Genomic DNA, 7,537 nt, shown 5'->3' with positions numbered 1-7,537 from the left:
TGTTTTTATGGATGTCTAAATGTTGATACTGGAATGATGAAATTCACTTGTCAAGTTGTGAACTGATTCATATTTCTTTATTACTCAAAAATACATGTTTTATATTAAGGTTTTTTCAATAAAGCAAGAATGTCAATTTAATAATGAATTGATTTGTAAATAGTACTATGAATATTTGGAATCTTGTGGCATAATATTTGCTTCCTTTCCCTTGTTCCACTCTTTCTAGAATTCAAGTGCTCTCAAAACAAACTTTTTTTTTCACTGAATAAGCTTCAAACAGGGACTTCTGTAGTGACAAGAAACCATTCTGCACTAGTATTGTTGAGAATAACCTCATTGGCTAACTTGTTTAAGCAGTGCATAACTGAAAATTCTATCAAACAGAAGTCCATCCCGTGTCAAGAGTTTTAAATGTATGCAACATCTTGTAAGAATACAGTAAAACCTCATTAGTTGCCCTAAAGTGTTGGAGATGCGTTGCAAATGACTGGAATATTCAAAACGGGGGGGGGGGGAGTATTGATAATGCATCACAATATTAATTAAAAAGCCCTGCTAATTAAATGTTAGTTGAGTTTTAGCTATTTGATAGTGTCACTAAATATTTTGTAATGTTTTGTATAAGTAATGAAGTCTCTGTAATGCAATTCCTTACTACAGCACTTCACTATTAAATATTTGCTGAGAAGAAGGGAGAGACCATTTTTGTGTGAACTATAGGGTATGAAGTTTAGTGAGGTTCTACTGTAATTAACTAGGGCCTAAATGACAGTGATTTTTCCTCAGTTTAGGTATGAATTAAATATTTTAAATTCAGATATTAATTTTATGTATGGAAAGTAACCTAATACTGCAGAGTAGTTTCTATTTGAAGTTTTTCAGGAAGAGGAGAGAGAAAAGGGCAATCAAACCTTTAATGATGGGCCTCCAGAAAACTGAGGGTGTTGACTTGCCTTATTTAGACTAAATCAGGAAATTCACTTCTTTCCAGAGATGAAGTAATTTTAGAGATGACTTCAACTCTTGCTCCCTTCATTCGTTGTGGAAAATGAAGGCTTCCTTTTCTGCAATAACTCTCCCCCTTGATAGCAATGAGGTGTAGAGGTAGGTCAGACCCACTCGATAGCCTATCTGATGTATTGCAGAATTTGTAATACTGTTAGGGAACAAGTATGGCAGCTATGGTAATACAATTTGTACCTTTTTTTTATGGCATATGTTTATAATATATAGTAGTAATGTTCTTCTGGAATTGTGTAACTTTTTAAATAAAGATTTTTGTATATAAATGATTTTATGATTTTTCTATACTGTATGCTCTAACTTTTAGACTCGTGCAAACTTTGGGATAGCTCCACAAAAGGACTTAGGTGCCTAAGTATAAAGCAGAGAACCTCAGAACCCCGACTCAGCTGCCACCTAACCTTGTAGGTGTCTAAAGTCCTAGGTGCTAAGTTTCCACCAGTAAAGTCCCCATGGTGCCTACATTTCTGATGGTAGGCTGCTGTGTGCATGCCTCAGTGCTGATGCCTAGTCCTTGCCCAAACCCCAGCAGGATTCACAAATTAGGCATGCCTCCACCTATCTCACCGGCACAGCCCAACCTTAGAGTAGGTCTACTGGGTCAGGACCCATACAAAATACATCCTTATACCCTATACTCCAGTGCTTAGTGCACGCTGCCAGGATGTGGGAACCCAAGTTCAATCCTGACTCCGCCTGAGTTGGAACAGGGACATGGACCTCGCCATCCCATATGCCAGGTGAGTGCCCTAACCACTGGGCTAGAGAGTTATTCTTGCTTTCTGGTGAAATGAATATAGAAGGAGAGCATGACCATCATGTTGTGTTTTGTTTGTTTTTTGTGAGAAATGGCTGACTTGGCTTAGGTACCTAACTCCAGGAGAAGATTTATGGCTGTGACTCCCTAGTGGAAATAAATGCCTAAAGCCTAGATTTTTAAAGATATTTAGGTGGGATTTTCAAAAGCACCTAGGCATCTAATACCCATTGATTTCACCCTAAATCTGGTCCCCAAACTTTAGGGTGCCCCCCAGGGGGGACGAGAGGAATGTTTGGTGGGGCCAGCCCCCACAGGGTGGGGAGAGAGCAGCCCTGCTCCAGCCCCGCCCCTGACTGCAGCTCCACTTTCGGCCCTCAGCCCCTGGTTCCCAGCCTGGCCATAGCTCTGCACCCAGCCATGACCCCAGCTGTTGACCCGACCACAGCCTGGCTGTGGTTCCGGCTACCGGCTGCAGACAGCCTTGGTCCCTGGGTCCAGGCCCAGTTGTGGCCCCAGCTCCAACCGCAGCCCCGCTCCCAGCTGCAGCCCCATCCCTGACCGTGGCCCCACTCCCAATCATCGCTCCTGAGGGGCGTGGACAGCAATAAGTGGGGGGGGGGGCCATGAGGTAAAAAGTTTGGGGACCACTGCCCTAGATGTGTTTGAAAATTCCACTAGGCACCTAAATATCTTTTTTTAAAATCTGGCCCTAAATCTCTTGAGGTGCAGATCTTATCCCACATCCTTCTCCTTGGCATTTCCCATTTCAGTGCTGCCTTTTTGTGTATCCCATTCCTAGGTGAATAACTCTCCACATACATTGTACAGGGAGCCTGGTTGCCTAGCCCAGGACTGAGGATTCTACTGGATGGCAGGACACCTAAAGTTAGGTGCTGTAATGTTGAGCCTAATTCCCCTTTGTTGATCTAGCCCTTTGAATCTGTTTTATAATGGAATTCATAGAAGGAAGTTGGAATCTGCACAAAATAATGAGTCCATTGGGATTTCTCTTCCTCCTAAATAAAAAAAGTATGACTGGAGGTATCATTTTTATGATCCACATTCAATAAAGTCCTGCTGCTTTCCTGCCAATACCAAATTCTTGTTTCTTCTACTCATCCCTATCAGTTTTTCTGAGGAGGGTTTATATGATCAGCTAGGGTTATAGTTGTGCAGCTAACTGATTGGATTACTGGGTATTTAGCTCGCCATGCGCTTTCCCCGTGGCAGTGACCTACGCAGAATTTTTGGAGTGGGTTTACCCTCACAACCTGTCATTGATGTGTCTGTCGTGACCGGCAGACTTTCTGACTTCATCAGTCCTTTCACAGCCCCCCAAAAGCTTTACTATATGGTTCCTTACTCAACTATTCTTTTATATAAAAGGTGACTGGATTTACCTAGTTAAAAATCACAAAATTTCAAAGCATACAGTTAAGCAGCAAAGCAGGAAGATTAGGTCGTCATGCAAAAATATTTCAACTAATTGTGAGAGCACAAAGGGATTTACAGAACTGACCACAAAAATTTTGCCTTAAAAAACAGTAATATGCTAGAATCGTTTTAGGGAAACGAGAAAATGGGCCTACTGAACTTTCTTGCCAATCAGAGCGTCACATGGTGCCTGAACCACACATTGCAATTACTGCCTTTCTTTAAATAACCTGTAGTGAAAGGGCGTGGCATCCCAGATGGAGGGAGGGACAGACATGACTCCCTCCTAGGGGGCAGAGCCAGGACACCCACACCCACCCTGCCAGAAGCAGAGGGGCAGGGCAGGAACTGGAAATATAAAAGTTGGGCCCTCCAGCTCAGGTCTGGAGAGGGACCACCAGCGGAGAAGGATGTCTCCAATGCATTGTTGGAGCTTAGACCCAACAGTGGCCGCTACAGCACCTGAGACCCAGAAGGGTTTCCAGAGATTCCAAGGAAATCTGTTGGGGGATGCCGTTAGCTGTTTACCCCGGTGAGACGAACAATGACCCCGGGACCCAAATACCCCCCTTGAATGGAAGTGTAGGAAGTAGCCCCAGGGAGCGGAATATAGTTCGGCTGTGGTGTTGACTGACAGCTAGCCAGCATGTTGTGGGTGGATTCCCGCTGACCCAGTGGCAGAGCACTCTGCCCCATTAGGGCCCTGGGGGAGTCAGATGGGCCTGTGTCCTCCTACCCCCTGCTACCGCACCCGGGTGTGGCAGGCTCCCCACTCTAGGCCAAGAGGCCTGTGTTTGTCGGCAGTCTGCCAGAGCCAGTACTCCTGACTGGTGCCCTGCTTTGTCTGGGGGGGGTCTGGGCATATAGACTTTGCTGCCTGCCTTGCCTGAGGGCTTGAGTTTATAGACTTCACTGCTCTGTCCTGACTACAGGCCAGAGTCCTCTAACTGTTTGGTGCCCTGCACTGCCTGAGGCCCTGGGCTCTGAGGTTATTGATTACTCTACTCCACCAAGTGGCGGCGCCCCAGTGCTAATTCCCCCTGAACTGTGCCCCTCCAGAGGCCTTGTAGCAAGGGGGCGTGGCCTCCCTCCCAGATGGACAGAGGGACAGCCACAACTGCCCTGCATAACCACAGGAGTGTATAAATTGTCACATTAATGAACCCCACAGGTGTATTCTGACTTATCAGAATGTTTCAAGCACACAGGAGCAGCTTTAGCCTGAGTTCTAGAAGGATGCTTCAAGATGAGCTTATGCCATTTCCTCTACTGAACACACCAGAATACAGCAGAGCCCTCAACATTTTTAGTAGCTTTTCTAAGCATGTGTTTGATCAAAAGAACCTACCGTGCAACTCTGATGTATTTTCTCTGACAGAGTATTAGTGACACCATCAGATTACAGGAAATCCTGGAAGCACAGTGGCAGAGTCTGCTGCAGGTCTGATTTACTACATTCCAAGCAGAGCCGGCTCCAGGGTTTTTGCCGCCCCAAACGGTGAAAAAAAAAAAAAAGCCGCGATCGTGATCGGCTGATTGGCGGCACTTTGGTGGCAGCTCCACCTCAGCGCTTTCTTCTTCAGCGGCAGGTCCTTCCCTCCGAGAGGACCTAGGGACCCGCCGCTGAATTGCCGCAGAAGAGCTCGACGTGCCGCCCTTTCCCCTTGGCCGCCCCAAGCACCTGCTTGCTGAGCTGGTGTCTGGAGCTGGCCCTGATTCCAAGGTAAGCTACGAACCTCAGCACGGCAGACTGCTAATGGCTACATACAATAGCCTCAGGGTTGATCCAGCTTGTGCCAGTAAGTTCAATTTACCCTGCAGTGGAACAGGGTCAAAGGGAGTCCAGCTGTCCGCTTTATGATACCCCACACACTCTTTGTGCTGGTGTGACCAGAAGGGCCCCATCCCATTTCCAGCCAGTACTGGCTGTGCACTGTAGTGGCTGGTGAGTGCGGGCAGGCACACGGCGGTGGCTGGTTATGTGTTGCCTCTGCTGCCCACCCAGCAGCCCTTTAAATGCTCCCCCTCTCACTGTCCTCTCCCTGCTTTGCCCCTTCACCCCCAGCCCCGCTGCGCCTCCCTATCCCCCGCTCTGCAGGGCGCGCCCCGCTCTCAGCACTGTGTGGAGAACCAGCCCCGCCCCTGGTCCAGCAGGCTCCTTCCTTCCCCCACTGCCTCTGGCTGGGCCAGGACCCTGGGAAAGCCCAAGACCCTCTGGGCCAGGGCACAGGCCACAGTGGCCAGGAGGCGCCGAGCCCTGCATGTGCCAGAGCTCTGCAGAGCGCGCTGGTATGGGGAAGCCTCTCCACCCCTCAGCTACGCTCTGGAGTGGTGGTGAGGGGGAAGCAAGCTCCAGCTTGTTCGTGCCCTGACCCTGCAGGCTCCACAGCAGCCCCCAGGCAGGGGCTTAGCATCCTCTTCGTCCTGCCCCCAGGGAGCACGGGGCTGGTGTGAACCCTGACAGAAATCTGGGGAGTGGGGCATGTGACCACGCCTGCCCCCCACTGATGTGTTGCCTTGGGAAGACTTGCCTTGGGAAGACAAGGCACCAGGTACCAGGAGAGGCGGGTCTATCCTGGGGGCCCAGTCAGGCATGGAGGGCCGAGAGCGCGGGTCAGGTCGATCATTCACAGGTGTACAGGAGTGTGTGTGTGTCACCTCTTCCCATGTGATTGTCCAGTGGGGGGTGTTTGTGTCACCCCTCCCTGTGTGAACCCTAAAGCCTTAAAGAAAGATGGTAAATAAAAAGAATCCAACTATACAGTATTTCTCTTTAACGGGGGCTCAACACCAAGTTGACTAATTTGAATGTTTGTACTGCATGGTTCTGATTGATTGCCATTGAACTCATTTGAATACCTGTAATTTTTCTAGGTGTCCCATATTTAGCATAAGGAGATATGGTCACCCTATTTACAGCAGTATTTTGTAGTGATATGGCAGTTGCCAATTCCTTCAAATATAGCAATAGAGCTGGTTGAAATTTTTGTCAAAGTAATTGAGATGAAAAATGGCTTTTTGTCAAACAAAACTTTTCATGGAAAATAGTCATTTTTGACAACACTTGCCGCTCTCTTAATGGAAAACCAGAAACGGAAATGTTTTCAGTAAAAGGATTTTCAAAAGTAAAATTATTTTAGTTTCCTTTTTTTTATCTAAAAGAAAACCACTGTAAATGTTCATGGGAGCTTTTAACAAATACATTTCCCCCCCCTCTCCCCCAATTCCCCATGAAGAATAACTGGTATTTTTCTACCAGCCCCCTCTAAAAGCATCTTACGTAGGGTGACCATATTTCCCAAAAGGAAAACAGGACACCGTATGATGCCAGCCTGAGGCCACCCCTTACCCCCCCTCCTCCGTGAGGCTGGCCTGAGCCCTGCCTGCCCTCCGTGCAAGGCTGGGGTTGCTGTTCGCCTGAGCCCTGCCACCCCCGCTCCGTGAAGCAGTCGTTGCTTGCTGGAGCCCTGCCTCCCCCCTCGGCGCAGAGCTGGCATCACCCTTGCCCCCCTGCACATTCCTCCACATTGCACCCCACTTTCCTGACAAAAGTGGGCATTTGCTCTTGTCAACTGATCAAGTCGGCAAGAGCAAACGGGACAAATGCCCACTTTTGCCAAAAAAGTCAGGACATAGCTTAAAAAAGGGACTGTCCCGGGCAAAACGGGACGTATGGTCACCCTCATCTTATGGACAATGACCATCCACTTCCTTCTACAAGATGGGCAGTTAGTTCATGTGTAAGGCTCCAGTCCTGCCAGGAGGACCACAGAGGCAGACTTCTGGATTCGCCTGCACAGAGAGCATTGTGGGTTTGAGCCTAAATCAATTAGAGCCTAATTACACACAGGGGGAGAATGCCTTAACCAGAGTGTGCCACAAAAACCCAAGCCTTTTCATATACGCTCATTGGCTACAGCACACTAGAATAAGAAGCAATAACAGAGTTACAGAACCTGACAGTAACAAGGTTTATTGTCATGAAAGAGGCAAGTGCAAATTAAAAAGAATTTACCCAACAGATAATAAAAGGGGGACTGTTCAGAAGACCTCTGCTTGGGATCCAGTTTTAGGTTGTTCCTTTAAGAAAAGCCATGTTATGTGTGGTGAAACCTCACAGTATGCTACAATGAGCACAATAATGCGTAATACCTGCATATCAACCATGACAGTGCATGATACTGTCAGTCCGGTAACATATGATACAGCACAATCCATCCTATGAATTGAGGCATACATGGAACACCAAAATGGGCATGACAGTAATTGACAGATAAATCATTACTTCACCCAACGCGGGAGTTTAAAAAGGCAAAA

The sequence above is a fragment of the Terrapene carolina genome, unplaced genomic scaffold (assembly GCF_002925995.2).
Source record: "Terrapene carolina triunguis isolate 2854851 unplaced genomic scaffold, T_m_triunguis-2.0 Scaffold34029, whole genome shotgun sequence".
Taxonomy (NCBI): Eukaryota; Metazoa; Chordata; order Testudines; family Emydidae; genus Terrapene; species Terrapene triunguis.
Note: the sequence above shows the minus strand (reverse complement) of the source record.